This window comes from Hyla sarda, chromosome 1 (genome assembly GCF_029499605.1).
Source record: "Hyla sarda isolate aHylSar1 chromosome 1, aHylSar1.hap1, whole genome shotgun sequence".
NCBI classification, from domain to species: domain Eukaryota; kingdom Metazoa; phylum Chordata; class Amphibia; order Anura; family Hylidae; genus Hyla; species Hyla sarda.
Window position 1 is genome coordinate 490,124,874 of NC_079189.1, and position 23,873 is coordinate 490,148,746.

The window sequence follows — 23,873 nt, forward strand, 5'->3', positions numbered from 1 at the left end:
ATTACATTCATTTACACAGTATATGATTCAGATTCATGGACAGAAATACAAAAATAAACATGAAAATAAATGTGGTTGCAAGACGGTGCTGTGGAAGGGTCATGTGACAGCAACATGTAACCCGACATCCGGAGCAGAGGAGGAAGCGATTATCAGTTAAGGATATGCTGCCAAGTACAGACATTCAGATGATTTAGTAAATTACAGGAACCTCAACTACTTTTTTTTTTCAAATAAGTACAATCCAAACACTCTGTAGTTTAGAAGTAGAAACTTTATGGCTAATTTCATGCTTTATGTTATAGTATTTTGCATCAGTATCTGTAACCCAAAAGCAGGAATGGTCCCTAAACAAGGAAAGCTTTAGGGTATTTAAAGAATTACATAACTAGCAATTATTTACTATAGTTTATTGAACTGTGATTTGTAATAAAATCACTATTACTGTAACTCACAGGTAACTTTAACCCGTTAACCCATGACCTATATTTCCTTTATAAAGACCATTAATTGTGTATGGAGTGAGCTCAGTACCGTACCCGGTGGTTCCCAACTGCTTTCAGCAGGCGCTAATGGCGGTCACAGAGCAATCTCTGCTGCAGGTTTAATTCTCAGGGGGTCAAAACACTCAAATGGGCATTTACTCATATTGCATAACTTCTATTGATGTAAATGAGATTTGGATAAACATCACGGCACCACAGGCTACAAGGTTTCTGTAAATCCTGAGTTACAGAAGCAGAATAGCCCTGTCAGTGCTACACTGCTTTCACAATTTCCATTAACTTCAACGGGACTTGTTTCCCGACCATCTTTGGCAGCCTGAATCTTTTGGCTTTTGTATAGGTTTGTAATATGCTCGTATAAGTAGCCTTATTGAGTATATGGCACCATTTAACCAGATTTCCAGCCAAAAAAAACATACACTATAGTAAGAATAATGTTTTCAGTATAACAGCGTGCCTGTTACTTCCTTCTATATTAATAGCTGCTGTTTCAGTACACTTGTACATCCTCGTGTTGTATTCATATAAAATATTACAAACTCTACACAGATTTGCTTCCTTACCTTGTAGACATTTTTTTCCTGAGAAAATTAGAAGTTGCCTGACACTGATACACTATGTGATATTCTGAGGGCATGTATGCAAACCAGGCTACTTGTACTGTAAAACCTTGGGTGTAGTTATGGAAAAGGGATCTCAAATGATATCTAGAGCAGGCATGTCCATTCACCATGTACTATTCACAAACAAGGCAGTCATTGAGACTTCAATATTGGCTCAACCTGAGCTTCACTTACAATGGAAAGCAGCTCTTGGTCAATTATCTCTGTAATCTTCCGCTAATCTGGTATAGAATTACAGTATACAATTTACAGCGTGGAACAAGCTTAAAAACATCTGGAGCTACTTTGCCGAAAATGACTTATCTATTTACTGACATAACATTATCAACAGTGTTCTTCATTGTTCTTCAGTGTTACTTCTGCAGGGGCAATGGGTAATTATAACTTAACAAGGTTCCCTTTTAGCGAAATCAAAAGGCTAAAGGTAGCACTTGGTTGTTCATGTATGCTGGTAGTTTTGTGAGCTGGAGAGTCACAGGTAGCAAATAATTTAATTGATAGAATGGGGACCCCATTAACTTCTATCGCTAACGGAAGCAATCTTATTTAAGACAGTAGTTTGCTAGAAGCGTATTGTATTTCCTTATTTTCCTAGCACAAGAAATGTTGGAGGAAATGCATTCTGCAAAGAAGAGTAACTTCTATAACATACTATAATTCTGTATTCTCCTGTGTACACCATTGCTCAGAAATAAGTAGAAGCTGAAGTTGTGAAAAGGACTGGAGCATCACATATCATTCCAAATTTAGCCCATTAATCCCTAAACAATGTATAACCATATGGCTAATGCATGACAAATTCCTTTGCCATTTGTTATACTGTAAGTATTCAAAATAGGGATACATATTGTACTTACATGACTTGAGCATTTCAGTGGCACAATAGGCTTTACAAGATGTCCTACTTAGGAGAAAAACACAGGTAACTCTCCTTAGCTTTGTAACCTCTACTTTTCTAATTACTCATTGGTCTCTAATAGACAAATACTTGTTCACACCAGTTATAAGAAGCCAGCACACACCACCCAGAAGAGGCACACACTGTTTCCTAAACAAAGAATAGAGAGCCTAAGCTTGTTATTCTGGGTGTTAAATTTCATTTCTAGTAGGAAGAGTGTTATTTACAAAGCCTCATAAAATGGGACTAAAGTCCAAATCTTACTAGCCACTGGAAGAGCTGTATACTGTAATATTTGCACTACTTCTGTACGTTACATAGGATAAAACTTTTATATAGAGCCATCAAACAACTGTCACAACACAGATATTTTTCAGTCCAAGGCAAGGATAATGGTCAGATAATAACACAGATGTGGCGATAACAAGCAACCTGGAAGGAAACGTGTGGCACCAAGTCTCTGTTCACATTTGCATAACAAGCTTTATTAATAGACTTTGGGGTTATATTTTCATAGAAGAAATAGCAGCACTACTTTTCCCATCAAAATGACTGAGTCCATGGTAAATTCATAGGGTTTACCAGCCACCACCAGCGTCCAGAGTATGACAGATCCGACACACAATTGTGGTTTCCATTTAGAACTGATAGATGTAAGCATCGGCTTGTATTGGGCACTCAACTACAGTAAAACGTTTACTGGCAGGATGGCCATATAAGTCACGTATGCAATGCCCTTACTTTACTCTATATAAATACAATGGAATAAACAGATGAGGGGCTGCTGTGATACATATATATGGGTGCTAATACAGCCCCTACAACAAATACACCCCACCTCAATTACGGCAACCAACAAGAGTACGGTCTCTGCAGATATTCCATACAAAACAGACATCACAACCTCTTCCATAGATATGAATGGAGGGTGAAAAATGTGATGTCACGACCAGGGCGACCTGAAGCTGGCATTCTGAACATGAATGTTCATAATGCCGTTTTGCCGGGCTGGAGATTGCGGGGGGTCTCAGCGGCCAGATCTCCCGTGATCAGACATCTTATCCCCTATCGTTTAGATAAGATGTTTAGGGACGGAGTACCCCTTTAAACTTCCCTGCCAATACTCTATTACACATATTATATCTGCTTAAACAGGTGAGGGAGTCAGGTAGAAAAAGGACGAAGGCACAGTACTGGTCAGCCACATGCGATGCGGACAAAATGTCTGAGCCAAGGACACCATTGGTTGCTGTATTTGGTCCAAGTGTGGCTGACCACTAATAAGGCCTCACCCCAATATATTTATACTAATGTACATCAAAGAACTACAGATCATTTAAGTCCAAGATAAACTTCTTAAGTACGTTAACACATACAGGATCATGCGCAGATTTGATGCACAGGATTTGTAACTGCCGATTAGAAGCTGTGCTCAGTCATTTAGTTTACATTGAAATCTGCAGCAGAAAATCCTGTACATCAAATCTGCGTGCGTGTGAAGGTACCCTAAAGGGATATTCAGGTGAATTAATCCTATGTAATATCTGCTCGGGGAGGAGAAGGACTGAAAAAAAAAAATACAATGTCTCTTGCCTTCCTTGCTCCTGTGCCATCGCTGGAATAATGGAACTTTGTTCCCGGTATTCGGCACTTCTGGGTTGGTAACGTGACAGTGCACAGTCGCCCTTTTTAATCAGCAGTGGAAACAAGACATTGCTGCAGCTGCTGATCAAATAAGCGGTCATGTGACATTAACATCACCAAACCCAAATGCGACAGAAATCGGAAAATAGTTCTGTGATTCAGGCGGCAGCACAGGACTGAGAAAGCTAAGTGAGGTTTTTTCCTACAGTTTTTTTTCCCAAGTACATCACTCTGGCATCTCCGGTGATCACATAGAAATGAATGGAGCATGTGCTGTCTGTCGCATGTGCTCCTCATTGAGAGCTGGGATTCCAGTGGTCAGACCCCCCTCCCCCCCAGTGATCAGCTACTTATCCCCTATCCTGTAGATAGGGATAAGATTGTGCTTAAAAGGGGTTGTCCACTGAAAACTGAGTCAGATTTAGTTGGAAACATGGATGAATAAAACTTATCTTATGATGGTCTAAAGCTGGCTAAACTCATATTCCTCCTGACTTCCAAACACATGCAGGCTAAGCTGAGGCGATAGAAAAAAAGGCCACTGTCAGATTCACATGGCAGCTTATTACCTAAACAACTAAGGATCAACCATACTGAAATCCAAAATATCAGATCCTTCTTTCCCCGGACATGTGCCATTAGAGGACAGTCAGGATACACCCCTCCAACCAGTACTAGCATTAGATTATCATGTAGACCCGGTGGAAATTATGCCTTTTTCCAATTATAACTTTTGCTGGAGCCCCCCCCCACCCCCCAAAAAAAGTCTATTAAATGCTGTAAAAAAACAGTCCTAAAAAAAAGCAAAAGCATAAAAAGATGAAAAACACCTGAGGGTATGCCTAACATTTCTGCTGCATATGTATTGTGAGAAGGTGAAAGGTATCGTAGTGGATGGGTGATATGTGTCACCAAGGCTCCTGGCTTTGGTGAAGTAAGAGCCGGTATTTATTCAGTGTCTGTGCTGCGATGCAGACTGATACTGTGGCCGTAGTATGGCTGGAAGGCCAATCTGGGACAGCTCTTACTGGGAATGGTCAAGTGTAGGGTGGGGGGTCATTCCCCACAATCTAGGCCATCTTTTGCTGGACTTAAAGCTAGGCTGCCTCACCAGCTTAGGGGGATTTGCTAGTGGCAGCTCACACTGCCAGAGAGAGATGAACGTGGAGTTCTTCCCTGAGAGTTTGGAAGCTGGTCAGCACACTGCCTGGAGACCTGGAAAAGACTTGCTTGATGTCGCATGGCATGGACTCAGGTGTGAACAAACACCTAAGGAATACAGGTGGACTTTTGTTACGTTTTTCTTTCTTCTGCATTTAAAGACTGTTGGCTGTGTGCCAAGTGTGAATAAAACACTGAACTTTGATTTAAAAAGGTACTGTTTCCTTGCCTCTATACTGCAACCGCACCTATCTGCAAGAGCGAGTCATCACAGTATAAAAAGGAGAAGTATGCTGTATGAACATACTGTAAGAATATGTTCAATCTTCCGTCAGAATACAATTTCTCATTGGAAGCTCTACTATGGAATTTCTGACATAAGAACTGAGCAGGGGTATTCCCATTGAGATCAATGTGAGGCTTCTACAAGCAGAATCTACATAGAATTTCTGTAGTGTGACCATACCCTAAAGATGCCCACACATTTTCTCTGAAAACAGCCATCTTTTCCATCCTCAGGCCACTCCTCTGTACTAACATCACTGCAGGGCTCAGCATGCCCGATTCAGGAGGCTCAAGCATATGACTGTCTGCAGATCCCAAATCACCAGGATCCATTGACATTAATGTTTCTAGGCAGCCTAAAGTATATCATTAATACAGGCCATCTGTTTTGCCACTTTTAATAATCCCTGTTGGTTTAATTATATTCTTTTGTGTTTTATTACAAGACCTGTTTCATATTAAGCTTTGATGTGTACAGTATCAATATCCCCATGTTACTCAGTGTACGGGCTGATATTGCACATTACGGTGTGTTCTAAAACTGTTTGTTGAAAAACACAAATGTTTCACAAGTTCTGTCTTTAAATAAATAAGTCATCTAGGAAAAAACTTCTTTAAAAGAGGTAATCCCCAGATCCACGGGATAAGAGGATAAATTGTAGACTGCTGGGATCACCACTGATCACAAGAACAGATATCCCTTGTACCCCGAGTGACTGAAGCAGCCAGTCATAGAAACTTAAAAGGGTAATTTGGGCTTTAAAGGTTATCCAAGAAAAAACTTCTTTTTATATATCAATTGGCTCCAGAAAGTTAAACAGATTTGTAAATTACTTCTATTAAAAAATCTTAATCCTTTCAGTACGTATGAGCTTCTGAAGTTAAGGTTGTTCTTTTCTGTCTAAGTGCTCTATGATGACACGTGTCTTGGGAACCGCCCAGTTTAGAAGCAAATCCCCATAGCAAACCTCTTCTAAACTGGGCGGTTCCCGAGACATGTGTCATCAGAGAGCACTTAGACAGAAAAGAACAACCTTAACTTCAGAAGCTCATAAGCTCATTTTTCCTGGATAACCCCTTTAACCCCTTCATGACCCAGTCCGTTTTTTCCAAATCTGACATGTGTCTCTTTAAGTGGTAATAACTTTGAACTGCTTTTACCAGGCAAAGTGATTCAGAGATAGTTTTTTTGATACATATTGTACTTTATATTAGTGGTAAATTTTTGTTGATACATGAAGCGATTTTTGTGAAAAACTTTAAAATATTGTGAAAAATTGGAAGAAAAAAAAAATTTCTCTATGTTTGAAACTCTCTACTTGTAAGAGAAATAGTCATGCCAAAAAAATGTTGTTATGATTCCACATCCACAACATGTCTACTTTATGCTGGCATCATTTGTTAAACATTCTTTTACTTTTTTACAACATCAGAAGGCTTATATTATTATGAGCATTTTTTCAAATTTTCTACAAAAGTTCAAAATACATTTTTTTTTTTGGGGGGGGGGGGGGGGGAACAATAACATTTTGAATATATATATGTGTGTATGTATATGTATATATATATACACACACACACACGTGTATATGTATATATATATATATATATATATATATATATATATATATATATAAAAATAAAAAAAATTATATATATATATACATATATATATATATATATATATATACACACACGCACTTTTTTTTTTTTTTTTTTAACTTCTCTACAATAGCTCCCCATAGTGTCTAGTGCCCAAAACATGCAGTACCAGGTTTTGGACACTTGGGGGAGCTGTTGTACAACTTAACCCCTTAAGGACTGAGCCATTTCAAGTTTTTGTTTTTTCCTCCTTGCCTTTAAAAAATCATAACCCTTTCAATTTTGCACCTAAAAATCTGTATTATGGCTTATTTTTTGCGCCACCAATTCTACTTTACAGTGACAGTCATTTTACCCAAAAATCCACGGCGAAACAGAAAAAAAAATTCATTGTGCAACTAACTTTAAGAAAAAATGCCATTTTATAAATTTTGGGGGCTTCCGTTTCTACGCAGTACATTTTTCAGTAAAAATGACTTTATTCTGAAGGTCCAAACGGTTAAAATGATACCCTACTTGTATAGGTTTGACTTTGTATTACTTCAGAAAAAAAATCATAAATACATGCAGGAAAATTTATACGTTTAAAATTGTCATTTTCTGAGCCCTATAACTTTATTTTTCTGCGTTCAGGGCGCTATGAGGGCTCATTTTTTGCGCCGTGATCTGAACTTTTTAACGGTACCATTTTTGTTCTGATCAGACTTTTTGATCACTTTTATTCACTTTTTTGTGGTATAAAAAGTGATCAAAAATGCACTATTTTGGACTTTGGAATTTTTTTGCGAGTACGCCATTGAACGTGCGGTTTTAAAAGCGGTATATTTTTATAATTCGGACATTTCCGCACGCGGTGATACCACATATGTTTATTTTTATTTACACGGTTTTATTTTGTTACTAGGAAATGCCGGGTGATTTAAAAACTTTTAATTCAAAAGGGAATACCTGAAAGGGTTAACTTTTTTTTTACACTTTTTTTTTGCGAGCTCATAGCTCCTATAGGGACCTATGAGCTTGCAATGGCTGATTGCATACACAGATTGTTGCCTTGCCGTTGCATGGCAACAAGCTGTGTAATTGGTGGTTGATTGCTCCAGCCTGTAACTCAGGCATGGAGCAATCAATCAGAGCCTGGACGCCGACGGAAGAAGGTAGGGACCTTCTTATCTCCGGGTAGCTGATCGGGGCATCACAATTTTATCGCGATGACCCCGATCAGCCCGACTGAGCAGCCGGGAAGCATTTACTTTCCCTTTCGATGCGGCGCTTAGCTTTGAGCGCCGCACCGGAAGAAATAATAGCGCGTGGCCGAACGATCGGGGCCGCACGCTATTAGCCGGGACCATCCCGCTATGACCACGCGTTATAGACAGGGACCGGACTTAGGACGTACTGATACGTCCTAAGTCCTTAAGGGGTTAAAAAAGAAAAAGAAAATGAAAGTGAAAGTAAAGCATGCCGTCGGGCACAGCCCCGGCAGCTCCGGACAGGTAAGGGACACCGGGGGAAGGGGACACTGGGGTCTCCTAGCAGAGCAGTGTGTGTCCCGGTCCCCGTGATCGGGAGACACACACTGCGCTGCTTAGGATTTTTATGTGCGAAACACCATCAGATTTGACTAACTGATAGGAGTGATCGCAATGAATCCCCCCTAGGTCACGAGGCAAGATGGCTGGCTATCAGTGATAGCCACCATCTTACTGGGCGCAGCACTGCACTTTTAGTGGCGGCCAATATAATACAATACATGACGTACATGTACATCATGGGTCGAGAAAACCTTCCACTCCATGACGTGCATGTATGTCATAGGTCGGGAAGGGGTTAAAAACTGATGGTCTGTATTTGGGATAGACCATCAATATTAGGCAGCAGTGTCCAGAGCAGGCATAGGCAACCTTTGTCACTGCAGGTGTTTTGGACTACATCTCTCATGATTGTTTTGGGTATGGGAAAAAACTGACAAAACCGTACAAGACGCAAAACGGACACAACCAGATGCATCTTTTGGCATACAGTTTTCAATGGACAGTCAATGCATACAGTTTTCAATACTGTTCCATACGGTTTTCACATTGAAAACTCAAATTAAAAGCATATAAGGGAACTGTATTGGAAAAAGAGGTGGGAAACCAGCCTAATATTGAAGGACCTATTCATTTCAAGAAAGTCCCGATTTACCATTCAATGGAAAGGGGATTGCTTGAAGTTGCAGCTACCAGGACCCACAACATTTACTCAGAGAAGGAGTTCTCCAAATCTAACAGGCCTTTTTGCTTACGGTGTAGATTTGTTTTGTCTTTAACCCCTTGGGGACGGAGCCCATTATAACCCTAGGGACGGTAGCATTTTTTGCAATTCTGACCACTGTCACTTTAAGCATTAATAACTCTGGGATGCTTTTACTTTTCATTCTGATTCCGAGATTCTTTTTTCGCGACATATTCTACTTCATGTTAGTGGTAACTTTTTGTCGATACTTCCAAAATTTCATGAAAAAATTGAAAATTTTGCATTTTTCTATCTTTGAAGCTCTCGGCATGTAAGGAAAACAGACATTCCAAATAAATTATATATTGATTCACAAATACAATATGTCTACTTTATGTTTGTATCATAAAGTTGACATGTTTTTACTTTTGGAAGACATCAGAGGGCTTCAAAGTTCAGCAGCAATTTTCCAATTTTTCACAAAATTTTCAAAATCTGAATTCTTAAGGGACCAGTTCAGTTTTGAAGTGGATTTGAAGGGCCTTCATATTAGAAATACCCCACAAATGACCCCATTATAAAAACTGCACTCCTCAAAGTATACAAAATGACATTCAGAAAGTTTGTTAACCCTTTAGGTGTTTCACAGGAATAGCAGCAAAGTAAAGGAGAAAATTCAAAATCTTCATTTTTTACACTCGCGTGTTATTGTAGACCCAGTTTTTGAATTTTTACAAGGGGTAATAGGAGAAAAGGCCCCCCAAAATTTGTAACCCAGTTTCTCTCGAGTAAGGAAATACCTCATATGTGTATGTTAAGTGTTCGGTGGGTGCAGTAGAGGGCACAGAAGGGAAGGAGCGACATTGGGATTTTGGAGAGTGAATTTTTCTGAAATGGTTTTTGGGGGGCATGTCACACTTAGGAAGCCCCTATGGTGCCAGAACAGCAAAAAATTAAATAAAAATAAAAAAAAACACATGGCATACTATTTTGAAAACTACACCCCTCAAGGAACGTAACAAGGGGTCCAGTGAGCCTTAACACCCCACAGGTGTTTGACGACTTTTCGTTAAAGTTGGATGTGTAAATGAAAAAAAAAAAAAATTTCACTAAAGTGCAGTTTTTCCCCCCAAATTAACCATTTTTAAAAAAGGGTAATGGGAGAAAATGCCCCCCAAATTTGTAGTGCAATTTCTCCCGAGTACAGAAATACCCCATATGTGGCCCTAAACTGTTGCCTTGAAATACAACAGGGCTCTGAAGTGAGAGAGTGCCATGTGCATTTGAGGCCTGGATAAGGAATTTGCAATAGGGGCAGACCCGCTTACCTACAGTAAAACCCTACAGTGTTTCCCAAACAGGGTGCCTCCAGCTGTTGCAAGACTCCCAGCCTGCCAGGACAGTCTATGGCTGTCCGGCAATACTGGGAGTTGTGGTTTTGCAACAGCTGGAGGCTCTGTTTAGGAAACACTGCCGTATGAGACGTTTTTCCTTTTTATTGGGGGACGGGGGGGACGGGACATGTTAGGGGGTGTATATGTAGTGTTTTACTTTTTATTATTTGTTAGTGTAGTGTAGTGTTTTTAGGGTACATTCACACAGGCGAGGGTTCACAGTAAGTTTTCTGCGGGAGTTTGAGCTGCGGCGGAAAATTTGCCGCAGCTCAAACTTGTAGAAGGAAACCCACTGTAAATCCACCCGTGTGAATGTATCCTGTACATTCACATGGGGGGGGGCACCCCAAACCTTCAGCTGTGGCAAAATGACAACTCGCAGAATGCACTGACAGACCAGGTTGGGAGTTGTAGTTTTACAACAGCTGTAGGCCCACTGGTGGGGAACCACTGAGTTAGAAAACAGACTCTAGCTCAGTGACTCCAACCAATGTGCCTCCAGCTGTTGCAAAACTACAACTCAGTGCATTCTGGGAGTTGTTGTTTTGCAACAGCTGGAGGCACATGGGTTGGAAACACTGAGTTTGGAAACAGACTCTAGCTCTGTGTTTCCCAATCAGTGTGCCTACAGCTGCAGCAAAACTACAATTCCCAGCATGGCCAGACAGTCAGGGATGCTGGGCGTGTAGTTCTGCAATGTCTGGCCCTTCATATGTTGCAGAACTACAATTCCCAGCATGCCTGGACAGTCTGGGCATGCTTGGAGTTGTAGTTCTGCAAAAACTGGGGAAGAACAGTTTGGAGACTGCTAAGTAGTGGTCTCCAAACTGTGGCCCTCCAGATGTTGCAAAACAACAACTCCCAGCATGCCCAGGCAGCCTAGTTTTGCAGCTTTTAGAAGGCCACAGTGAAGATCACTTATCGCGATCTTCACTGCAGCCTTCTGCACGCCGCACTTTCCGGCCGCAGAAGGGGTACTCCGGTGGAAAACTTTTTCTTTTTTCAAATCAACGGGTGCCAAAAAGTTAAATAGATTTGTAAATGACTTTTAATGACTATTAAAAAATCTTAATCCTTCTAGTACTTATCAGCTGCTGTATACTACAGAGGAAGTTGAGTTCTATTCTGTCTGACCACAGTGCTATCTGCTGACATCTCTGTCCATGTCAGGAACTGTCCAGAGCAGCAGAGGTTTGCTATGGGGATTTGCTCCTTCTCTGGACAGTTCCTGACATGGAAAGAGGTGTCAGCAGAAAGCACTGTGGTCAGACAGAAAAGAACAACTCAACTTCCTCTGTAGTAAACAGCAGCTGAAAAGTACTGGAAGGATTAAAAATTAATAGAAGTAATTTACAAATCTGTTTAATTTTCTTGAGCCAGTTGATTTGAAAATATTTTTTTCCACCGGAGTACCCCTTTAGTGGCAGCCTTAGATATTTTCTTTTTGTGCTTCAGTGCTGTACAGAGATTGTGATCGCTCCCAGCATTCCCTGTCCCCTAGTTGGGCTATGATTTTCCCAAAATTATGGCTAAAATGCAGACTCTACTGCAATTGTCCAAAATATGGCAAAAATGTGAAATTTTTACCATGATTTTAGGAAATGGTTAAAAAACAGCTAACAGCTACCCATTGACTTCAATGGGAAAGAAAATACACAGCAGTAAATACGGCACATGGGAATGTACCCTTAATGCTTTTTTTACTCAAAGTGTGAACTGACCCCAAGTCTAAAGAGTTCATCTGGATAATATCCAGCACTGGTAGCCTGATGAGATGACCAGGTGCAATGATGAAACTCCTCACCCAAAGAACTATACACGGTAGACTGAAAAGCATCTTCCATAGGGCATCCATTATTAGCACCATGGAACATATTTTTGGCTGTAGCCTCATATCCAACCAATTTCCCTAACATCAAAACTTTCCATTTTGGTAGTCCGAGGAACGCTCTAAGGGTATGTTCCCACTGAGGAATTGGAGAGGAATTTACTTGAGTAATTCTGCTCGCTTATTCTGTTCCAAATCATCAAACAATGAAAGTTCCATTTACTTTAACTACTTAAGGACCCAGGGCGTACCTATACGCCCCGAGTCCGCTCCCGTTCTATAACGCGAGGCCACGGCTTGGCCCCCCATCATAGCGGGTTGGGCCCGGCCTCTAACAATGGCCGGGACCCGTGGCTAATAGCTTGCGGCACTGATCACGGTGCCGTGCGCTATTAACCCTTTAGACGTGGCATTCAAAGTTGATCACCGCATCTAAAGTGAAAGTAAACTAATGCTGGTTAGCTCAGGGGGCTGTTTGGGACCGCCGCAGTGAAATCGCAGTGTCCCAAACAGCTGTAGAACACGAGGAGGGTCCCCATACCTGCCTCCTGGTGTCCGATCGCCGAATGACTGCTAAGTGCCTGAGATCCAGGCATGAGCAATCAAGCGGCAGAATCATCGATCAATGGTATCCTATAAGAAACCATTGATCAATGTAAAAGATCAGTGTGTGCAGTGTTATAGCTCCCTATAGGGGCTATAACATATCAAAAAAAAAGTGAAAAATAAAAAGTGAATAAAGATCATTTAACCCCTTCCCTAATAAAAGTTTGAATCACCCCCCTTTTCCCATTTAAAAAAAGTGTAAATAAATATAAACATATACGGTATCACCACGTGTGGAAATGTCCAAATTATAAAAATATATAATAAAATTAAACCGCACGTCAATGGCCTACGTACAAAAAAAATTCCAAAGTCCAAAATTGCGTATTTTGGGTCACTTTTTATATCAAGAAAAAATGAATAAAAAGCGATCAATAAGTCCGATCAATACAAAAATTGTACCGCTAAAAACTTCAGATCATGGCGCAAAAAATAAGCCCTCACACCGCCCCATACGCGTAAAAAAAAAATTCTAGGGGTCAGAAGATGACAATTTTAAACGTATACATTTTCCTGCATGTAATTATGATTTTTTTCAGAAGTACGACAAAATCAAACTTTTATAAGTAGGGTATCATTTTAAATCGTAAATGAAGATTAAAAGAGAATAAAGAGAAGGAGTAATTTTTACCAAAAAAATTACTGTGTAGAAATGGAAGCCCCCAAAATTTACAAAATGGCTTTTTTTCTTCAATTTTGTCACAAAATGATTGTTTCTCTGTAGATTTTTGGGTAAAATGACTGATGTCATTACAAAGTACAATTGGTGGCGCAAAAAATAAGCTATCATATGGATTTTTAGCTGCAAAACTGAAAAAAATTATGATTTTTTTTAAAGGTAAGGAAACAAGGTAACAAAAGTTCAAAAACGGAAAATTCCCAGGTCCTTAAGGGGTTAATGGACTTTCAGCTGCTCTGTTCACACTGAGGAATTTCTGCTAGCAGAATTCTGACACTGAATTCTTTTTTTCTGTAAGATAGAACACGTTCATTCTTCAGGCGGAATCCTCGAGTAAAAGCCCATTGAAGTCAATGGGATTTTTTTTTCCTGGCTAAATCCATTTCATGCAGAATTCAAGCAGAATTTAAGCAGAATCCAGAAAAGTAGAACTGAATAGCCTCCTCCTTCATTCTTCTTCATTTCCGTGTGGAAATTACGCCCAAAATTATTCCTTGTGAATTCCTCAATGTGAACATTCCCTAAGAGTATATTCACATGCGGCTTTGTTACAGAAACTTCTGCGACTTCCCCATACATCTAAATGAGGCTTGTAGAAATCAATGCCTATCAGCAAAAAATTTCATTCCAATGAAGAGAATGGATTTTTAATTTCAGATATTCCTACTCTTTACCCTTATCACCTGTTAGGTGCATTCACATATTGTATAAATTGTCTCCTCCACAATTCCACAACAAAATACAGTACGTTAGTGAAAGTTTTTAACCCCTTAACTGGACATTTTTGGAGGGAGGTTTCGTTTTTTTTCCTCCTCACCTTCTAATAGCCATAACGCTTTCAATTTTCCACTTACAGACCTATATTAGGGCTTGTTTTTTGCGCCACCAACTGTACTTTGTAAGGACATAACTAATTTTACCACAAAATCTACAGTAAAAAATGTTTGTGGGGAGAAATTGAAGAAAAATTAGCAACTTTTGGGGGCTTCCATTTTGTCTTAATGAGACTTTTTGATCACTTTTTATTTAAAAAATTTCTGGCATATGAAGTGACCAAAAATACACAATTCTTGAACTGTGTATTTTTTACATTTACGTCATTTGACTGTGCAGTTTAATTAACATTATATTTCAATGGTTCAAACATTTATGCAAGCGGCAACACCACGTTTATATTTATTTTTATCATTGTAATCTGTTAAGGATGCAGGGCATACAGGTATGCCCTGAATCCCGAGTCCTTAAGGGCGCAGGGCCTACCTGTACACCATGATCCCATTAACAGGATTTAAACCGTTCTCACAAAAAAAAAAAGTTAAACGTTCATTAACCCCTTCCCTATTAAGTTAAAATCAACCCCCTTTTCCCATTTTTTTTAAAGAGTACTTGTCACCAAACTAAACTTTTAATATATAGTTCATTATGTAATTATAAGACACTTTGCTATTTACTTGCAGTTAAAATTCTCAACCTTTCTATGTTTTTAATGTGATTGAAAAAACAGCCACTAGGTGGCTCTGTTCTGTTCCCTACACAAGTCAAACAGTTAGTTTGGTCTCCTCCGGGCCTGGCAGTAGACCAAACTCTGGAAGTGTGTGCGGGGCATGGTGAGGCACAGCTCTCGGAGGCTTTAGTGACGTTGCGCCTGCTGGGGAACACCTACTTTCACCTGCTGGGAGCTCACACAATGTGAGAAAGGGTATGATACAGAGCTTTTTAAAGCTCAGAATTTTTTTTAAACCTCAGTTAGTTTAGAAAACAGGTACTCTTTAACCCCTTAACGATGAAGGACGTAAATGTACATTTACGTCCCAAGCATAACCACGGACATCGGAGCGATGCCCGGATTATGCACAGCAGGTCCCGGCTGTTGATCGCAGCCAGGGACCCGCGGGTAATGGCGATCCCACGGATGTCCGCCATTTACTCCTCAGATGCCGTGATCAATACAGATCACGGCATCTGCAGCATCGCGGTCACTTAAATGGATGATCGGATCGCCCGCAGCGCTGCCGCGGCAATCCGATCATCCAGCACAGCAGACATAGGTCCCCTCACCTACCTCCGCTGCCTTCTGGGAGTCTTCTGCTCTAATCTGTCTTCCCACAGGCCAGAGCAGTAGATGACCGATAGCACTGAACAGGATTAGCAATCAAATGATTGCTATAAATAGTCCCCTATGGGGACTATTAAAGTGTAAAAATAAAAGTAAAAGTAAAAAAAAAATTTGAAAAACCCCCTCCCCCCATATAAACGTAATTTGTCCCATTTTCCCTATTTCACCCCAAAAAAGTGTTAAATGTATTATATATATATTTGGTATCACCGCGTGAGTAAATATCTGAACTCTGAAAATAAAATGTTAATTATACTGTACGGTGAACGGTGTGAACGTAAAAAAAAAAAAAAAAAAAGAAAGTCCAAAATAGCTGCTTTTTTATAACAATTTATTCAAAAAATAATGAATAAAAAAATATATTAAAAGTTTTTTATTTTATATAAGCAAATATGGTATCAATAAAAAGTACAGATCACGGCACAAAAAAATGAGCCCTCACACCACCGCTTATACGGAAAAATGAAAAAGTTATAGGTCTTCAAAATAGGGGGATTTTAAACGTACTAATTTGGTTAAAAAGTTTGTGATTTTTTTTAAGCGCAACAGTAATAGAAAAGTATGTTATTTTAATCGTATTGACCCAAAGAATAAATCAAACGTCATTTTTATCGTAAATTGTACGGCGTGAAAACGAAACCTTCCAAAATTAGCAAAATTGCGGTTTTCTTTTTTTATTTCCCCACACAAATAGTTTTTTTTTTGTTGTGCCATACATTTTGTGGTAGAGTGAGTGATGGCATTACAATGGACAACTGGTTGTGCAAAAAACAAGCCCTCATACTAGTCTGTGGATGAAAATATAAAAGAGTTATGATTTTTTGAAGGCGAGGAGAAAAAATTGAAAACGTAAAAATAAAATTGTCTGCGTCCTTAAGGCCCAAATGGGCTGCGTCCTTAAGGGGTTAAATAACAAAAATGTAATAAAGAATAAAAATCCTATGCGGTATCGCCACGTGCATAAATGTCCAAACTATTAAAAGATAGATTACTTACCTGGTAATCTGTTTTTCATTAGCTCATGGCAGCACCCTTGCAGAGGACCTCCCACCGTAGGACAGGAAACCTGGAGACATAAAATTGGGGAACACCTCTCCACAGCTCAGTTCAAAGTAAAGTACTCCAAAAGGAGCCAGAAAACAAAGAATTGTTTACATTCTCTAAATTAAAACATAAAATATTTTCCTTTTTTTTTCTTTTTAGGGCAGGGTAAATGAGGGGTGCTGTCATGAGCTAATGAAAAACAGATTACAGGGTAATATTCTACCTTTACCTAATAACTCATGACAGCATCCTTGCCTTGGAGACTTAGAATAGTAACCAATCAGGGCGGGACTACCGCCTGAAGGACTTTATGTCCAAAGGAAAGATCCTAAACAGGATTTAATTGCAACCTATAGTGTTTAAAAAAAAAAAAAAAAAAGTATGTTTTGAGGACCATGTAGCTGCCCTACAGATCTGGTCCAAAGAGGCTTCAGCCTTCTCTGCCCAGGAGTAAGCCACTGCTATGGTAGAGTGAGATAAAAAAAAAACAGAAGGGAGATCTTCATTCTTTGTAGTTTAAGCTTAAGTAATTGATGCCCAGATCTATCTACTTAGTAGCAGTTTGCTTTTGTTAGGGCCAGAAAATTTAACTAAAAAGATTTTCTGTAAATCAAAAGTCCTTAGTAGAGTCCAAATACTTCAGGAGGCATCTTCTGACATCAAGGTTATGAAACTTGACTTCACCTTCATGTCTCGGCTCATCACAAAAAGAGGGGAGAATAATTTCCTGAGATTTATGAAACTCTTAGACCACTTTTGGCAGAAAAGATGGTAAAGTTCTCATTACTACTTTCATCTAATATGGCAGAGAGCGCTTGTAATTCTCCTACCCTCCTAGCCATTGTTATTGCCAGGAGGAAGCACATCTTAAGGGTGAGTAACTTGATGGAGATAGAATCCAGAGGCTCAGATGGTGGTCCTGACAGGACATCTAACACCAGATTTAAGTCCCAAGGGGGAACGGCAGGTCTTGATAGAGGATTTAATCATGTAGCCCCAGAAATAAAATGTTTAACTAAGATATTATCTGCTTACTTGCAGTAAAAAAAAAAGGAACTAAGTGCTGAAATATGTACTTTAAGGGTACTAGGACTTAACTTATCCAGGCCTAACTGAAGGAAATTAAGGATTTGAGGGATATTAGCATTCCCCAGGTCATACTACTCTTAAGAAGGCTCTTCATGTTCTTAAGTATATGGCGGATGTTACGTCTTTCCTACTTGCAAGTAAGGTGTTTATCACTTGGTCATATAGGCTTCTAGCTTTTAGAATTGACCTCTCAGAATCCAGGCTGTTTGATGAAGGTGAGCCGATTGAGGATGATGAACTGGTCCCTGGTACAGTAGATCCTCCCTGTCTGGAAGAACCCATAGTTGTGAGACTGACATTGTCCTTAGCAAGGTAAACCAGGGCCTTCGAGGCCAGGAGGGCACTATCAATAGTACTAATGCAAACATCTCCTTGTTTAGACACCATTCGGACACAAGATGATGAACTCTGCTCGGGAAGTCTGCCACCTTGTTGTCTTCCCCTTTCAGGTGAACTGCAGAGAGAGATGGCAACTTGGCTTCTGCTAGGGAAAAAATCTGGAAGGAGTGATCTAACAGGGAGTCTGATCTTGCCTGGAACACTGCATAGAGCTCTTCGTAATTTGATGTAGACTGATGCATCTGAGGAGACCTTCTGCCTTGAAGAAGATGCTGGCTGCAGGAGGCACCCCAACCCCAAGGACTGCAGTCTGTATTTATACTCACTACCGATGAGGGAGACCAAGGTACCCCTTGAGAAAGGTTGTTGGGGTTCATCCACTATATCAAGGAGACCCTTGCTTTTGAGGAAAGGGAAAATTTTTGGTTTAGTGGATGAGGGATTGCCATCCCACTTTTGAAGGATATCTGTCTGTAACATCCTGGATCTGTACTGAGCCCATTTCACAGCTACAATACAAGAAGTCATGAGACCTAGTACAGACATTGCTTCCCTGAAGGTGCATAGGTGAGGCCGGAAAATAACTTCTACTCTGTCCTTGATGAGGATCTGTCTGGCTAGAGGCAGGAGAGAAAGTGGAGATATTGAATCTAAAAGGATGCCTAAGAAAACGCACTGACTGGAAGGGGTTACTTTTTTTTAGATTCAGATTCCAACCTAGATGTTTCAGTATGGAGCAAACTACTTGAATGTGCAAATGAAGGGTTTCTGAAGAGTCTGATACTAATCAGTAAATCGTCCAGATATGGAACTAACAGAATATTTTGGGTTCTTATGAAAGCTGCCACCTCCACCATCACTTTGGTGAATACCCTTGGGGCCTGAGAGATCCCAAAGGGAAGGGCTTGGTACTGAAAATGGACCCATGCTTCCTCCATAAACACTGCAACTCTTAGAAACTTTTGATGAGAGTTGTGGATGGGAATATGGTAGTAGGCGCCTTCTAAATCTACAGAGGCCATCTTGTAATTTGGAAATAGTAGGAGGGAATGTGTATTTTAGGGACGCCCTGATGAATTTTTTGTATGACAGAAAGTTGTTTAACTTTATTATCTCTCTGAATGAACAGTTTATTTTTTTAACTAAAGAAGAGAGGGGAATAGAATCCCTCCCCTCCTCCCACTGGGGGACTGGAACCAGGACTTTTTTGAGTAAAAGATTTCATTTCTGTTATCATGGCCTCTTGTTTCAGGGAATCCTATCCCAGTGGGAAAGAATCTGTCTGTAGGGAAACATCGGAACTCCAGAAGGAGACCCGATCTCAGGGTGGATAGAACCCAGGGGCTGGAAGAAATTTTCTCCCAAGCCCCCCGCAAACCTGGACAGACGGGGGGCTTGGGAGAAATCCCAATGGCGCTCCTACTCTTCTGAGCATTGTAGTGCACCGATAGAGCACTTTACATCCACATATCCACATTTTTTTTCATTTTCCCATCCAACTTTAATGAAAATTTGTCAAACACCTGTGGGGTGTTCAGGCTCACTATACCCCTTGTTACGTTCCGTGAGGGGTGTCGTTTCCAAAATGGTGTCACATGTGGGTATTTATTGTTTGGGGTTTATGTCAGAACCGCTGTAAAATCAGCCACCCCTGTGCAAATCACCAATTTAGACCTCAAATGTACATGGTGCATCCTCAGAGCATTTTGCGCCCACATATGGGGTATTTCCGTACTCAGGAGAAATTGCGTTACAAATTTTGGGGGTCTTTTTTTCCTTTTACCTCTCGTGAAAATAAAAAGTTAAGGACAACACCAGCATGTTAGTGTAAAAAAAAATTTTTTTTTTACACTAACAGGCTGGTGTAGACCCCAACTTTTCTTTTTCATAAGGGGTAAAAGGAAAAAAAAGCCCCCAAAATTAGTAGTGCAATTTCTCCTGAGTACGGAGATACCCCATATGTGGCACTAAACTGTTTCCTTGAAATACGACAGGGCTCTGAAGTGAGAGAGCTCCATGCGCATTTGAGGACTAAATTAGGGATTGCACAGGGGTGGACATAGGGGTATTCTACGCCAGTGATTCCCAAACAGGGTGCCTCCAGCTGTTGCTAAACTCCCAGCATGCCTGGACAGTTAGTGGCTGTCCGGAAATGCTGGGAGTTGTTGTTTTGCAACAGCTGGAGGCTCTGTTTTGGAAACACTGCCGTACAATATGTTTTTTATTTTTATTAGGGGGACAGTGTAAGGGGGTGTAAATGTAGTGTTTTACTCTTTATTATGTGTTCGTGTAGTGTAGTGTTTTTAGGGTACGTTCACACTGGCGGGTTAACAGTGAATTTACCGCTAGGAGTTTGCGCTGCGGTGAAAAATTTGCCGCAGCTCATACTTGAAGCAGAAAACTTACTGTAAACCCGCCAGTGTGAATGTACCCTGTACGTTCACATGGGGGGGCAAACCTTCAGCTGTTTCAAAACTACAACTCCCAGCATGTACTGACAGACCGTGCATGCTGGGAGTTGTACTTTTGCAACAGCTGGAGGCACACTGGTTGGAAAACCTTCAGTTAGGTTCTGTTACCTAACTCAGTATTTTCCAACCAGTGTGCCTCCAGCTGTTGCAAAACTTCAACTGGGAGATGTAGTTTTCAACAGCTGGAGGGATCGCAACTACAACTCCCAGCATGCAGAGACAGCTGTTTGCTGTTTAGGCATGCTGGGAGTTGCAGTTTTGCAACATCTGGAGAGCTATAGTTTAGAGACCACTGCACAGTGGTCTCCAAACTGTGGACCTCCAGATGTTGCAAAACTACAACTCCCAGCATGCCCAGACAGCAAACTGCTGTCTGGGCATGCTGGGAGTTGTAGTTTTGCAAGATCTGGAGGTGCACGGTATAGAGATCACTTTGCAGTGGTCTCAAACTGTAGACCTACAGCTGTTGCAAAACTGCAACTCCCAGCAAGCCTAAACAGCTCTCTGGGCATGCTGGGAGTTGTAGTTTTGCAACATCTGGAGGGTTACAGTTTAGAGACCACTATAGTGGTCTCAGACTGTAGCCCTCCAGATGTTGCAAAGTAACTCACCGGCTTCCGTTGGATCCAGGGAGCTGCGTCGCCGTCCTCTTCTTACACAGATCGTCGCCCGCTGCCGCCGCTGATCGTCACCCGCTGCCGTCGCAGATGGGTAAGTGGATCTTAGGCGCCGGTCCCTGTCGGTTTCCCCGTCCTGCCCCGCCTATTGTGGGTGGGCAGGACGGGGAAACCGAAAGTAAACCCCTCCGCCCCCGATCTGCTATTGGTGGTCGCGTCTAGACCACCAATAGCAGAGATAGGAGGGGTGGCAACCCTGCCACCTCACTCCTATCGCTACAGGGGGATCGTGGGTGTCTAGGACACCCGCGATCCCCCTTCTATTCCGGGTCACCGGGTCACCATAGATCCGTAATGACCCGGAATCGGCACAAATCGCAAGTGTGAATTCACTTGCGATTTGCGCCGATCGCCGACATGGGGGGGTCTATGGTTTTTTGACATATTGTGAATTTTTTATTGTGCAACTTGCCTTACTGGGGAAATGTTGCAGATTTTCACTGTAAATTTCAATGAAACTAAGTAACTTGCAGCAAAATCCACAACAAAATCCATGTGAAAATCACTGGGGAATTATTAATGCAGGCTTCCATATTTGATTATAAACTTAGTGTGTTTATCAAAATAAGTTATTTTCCCAGCACCAGCTCTATGAATGTCCTTTTGCAGACTTTTTATTAAATACTTAGAAACAACATTTTTGCACCCTGTGGTAAGCTTGCGATCACAAAAGTGCATTGTAGTGTTTTTGTTTTGCTTTTCAACTTGAGCAGTTTATATTACTCCAATGTTCCTATTTGATCACATCTATACAGGGAGAACAAACATATACTTGATATATGCAAGTTTTCTTAGGTCTAGAGCAATAACACTGAAAATCCCTAAGTAAAGGATAATACAGATTACCTTGTTATTAGTCATCTTATTCCTTCTGCAAATTTAAATGACTGGCAACAGATAAACATGATGTGCTGTTGTTAAAACACAGACTTAAGAGCCTGATGCAACCACAAACCTCTATGACCTTTTTGGTTCTTCTCTATTTACCGATAAACACCATTGCTTTGTGTTTGAAAAGCAAACAGCCACCTAAATATATCATCCCATCAGCCAAGACATTGAGGTTTATTTATTGCAACATTCTGACCTTGTTCTTTTTTTTACTGAAATATTTTTCTTTTCTGTCTACTTGCAACATAATATTGTAATATTGTGGGATCCACCAGCGCAAACTAACTGTGGCTTACAATCAGGGTAGGGGTCCCTGAAGTTTATGTCAAGCTGAGTGGCATTAACCCAATGACCCTTCTGTGTCTCACATACCTTTTCAAATGAAGCTGTTCTGGCACACAAAGCCCAGAAAGGAGACCTCTGAAGCCAGGGTTCCGTGAAACAACTTAAAATTTACTCAACTTTTGATGCAATCAGTACAATACTTTTGAAGGTAGCATGAAACAATACAGCTTTGTAGCCAGACAGTAGACCAACCGGTGGTAAATGATTAAAGCTTTATTCAGAACCAAGTAAAAAAAAAAACGCAAGGCAAGCGGTGCAGCCAGCATAAAACTGCAACAGTAGAGACATCGTGGACGCGTTTCAGGTAAAGACCCTTCATCAATGCACACTAGAACTCAAATACAGTCAGGTATATATAGGGATCCGGAAGTGTGGAGGAGGAGCAGGGAGAGAAGACCCCTCCCTTTAAACCCTACCTCACCAAAAACGGATCAACCTGTACACAATACAATCATGATGAAACACTGACGTACATAATGCAGTCATAGACATAGAGAAAGGAAGTAATATTTACATAGAAAATGTTAAATATGGGACTGAAGCTAAATTGGCATCCATTCTGAAATAATGAGAAAACTAAAGAAAAACACAAAGAAAACCAAAAACACCAACACTGTTAGTAATGAAGTATTAGATTTGTTCTGTAATTTAAGCCAAACGGTTGGGTAGTGTGTAAAGTGTGTATCCAAAACCCCTCTCTGTTTATCACCTGAGTGGACATCACGAAAGTGCCAAGAGGCACCCGAGATGTTCACATGGTTCGGATTCGTTATAGCACAAATGTGCTCCTGAATCCTTCTTCAAAGGATGTATGGTGCTGCCGATGTACGATAAGTTACATGTGTTGCAGCAGATTCTATAAATTACATAAATAGACTGGCAATTGATTATTGCATGTATTGGAAAACATTTGTTGGTGTCCTGATTAGTTATAACATTGGTTTTAAGAGCATATTTAAACATTACACAACATGGAGAACCGCATTTATGAAAACCTTTAACATGCACGTGATGGTGCTACGAGAACACTCAAACAAAAGCACTGGGGGACAATATGTTTTCTAGAGTGGGTGCCCGTTGAGACGAGAATCTACAATCCTTACGTGTGAACTTAGCCAAAATAGGGTCCTGGGAGAGCATGGGGGTAAGTATTTTTTTTTTTTATGATTTTAGCTATTTGATGCTACTCTGTACTGTAGGTGTTAAATGTAACAGCCATACTTTATAGATTTATTTTTGGAGGTGACTAATAAGTCATCTCTATTTCTATTAAATACTTAGGATTTAGCCCTCTATTCATTGTGGAAAAGCTCTTCAGAGGAGCAATTACGTTTAGCACATATGAATTCACCAACAGGCATGGCAGAATGTGTATGTCTGGGATGACAGGATTCAGCCCTTAAAAGGGAATTGCTGGCACATGGCTTATGGTAGGTGGAAGTCTGCACACGGGAGCCACTA

The 23,873-nt window shown here is 40.6% G+C and overlaps 1 protein-coding gene across 5 annotated transcripts in view; it reads right to left on the reverse strand.

The window, feature by feature from the left end:
* TNFAIP8 (TNF alpha induced protein 8) overlaps window positions 1–23,873 on the reverse strand; it is a 162,931-nt gene that overhangs the window by 66,507 nt on the left and 72,551 nt on the right. The window contains exon 1 of one of the 5 annotated variants that reach the window (XM_056537374.1): window positions 1,070–1,090. The exons of the other annotated variants lie outside the window; for them this stretch is intronic. The gene's annotated coding sequence lies outside the window, so the exon portion shown is untranslated. Of the gene's footprint in view, window positions 1–1,069; window positions 1,091–23,873 lie in introns of those variants that run through there. 5 annotated transcript variants of the gene reach the window in all.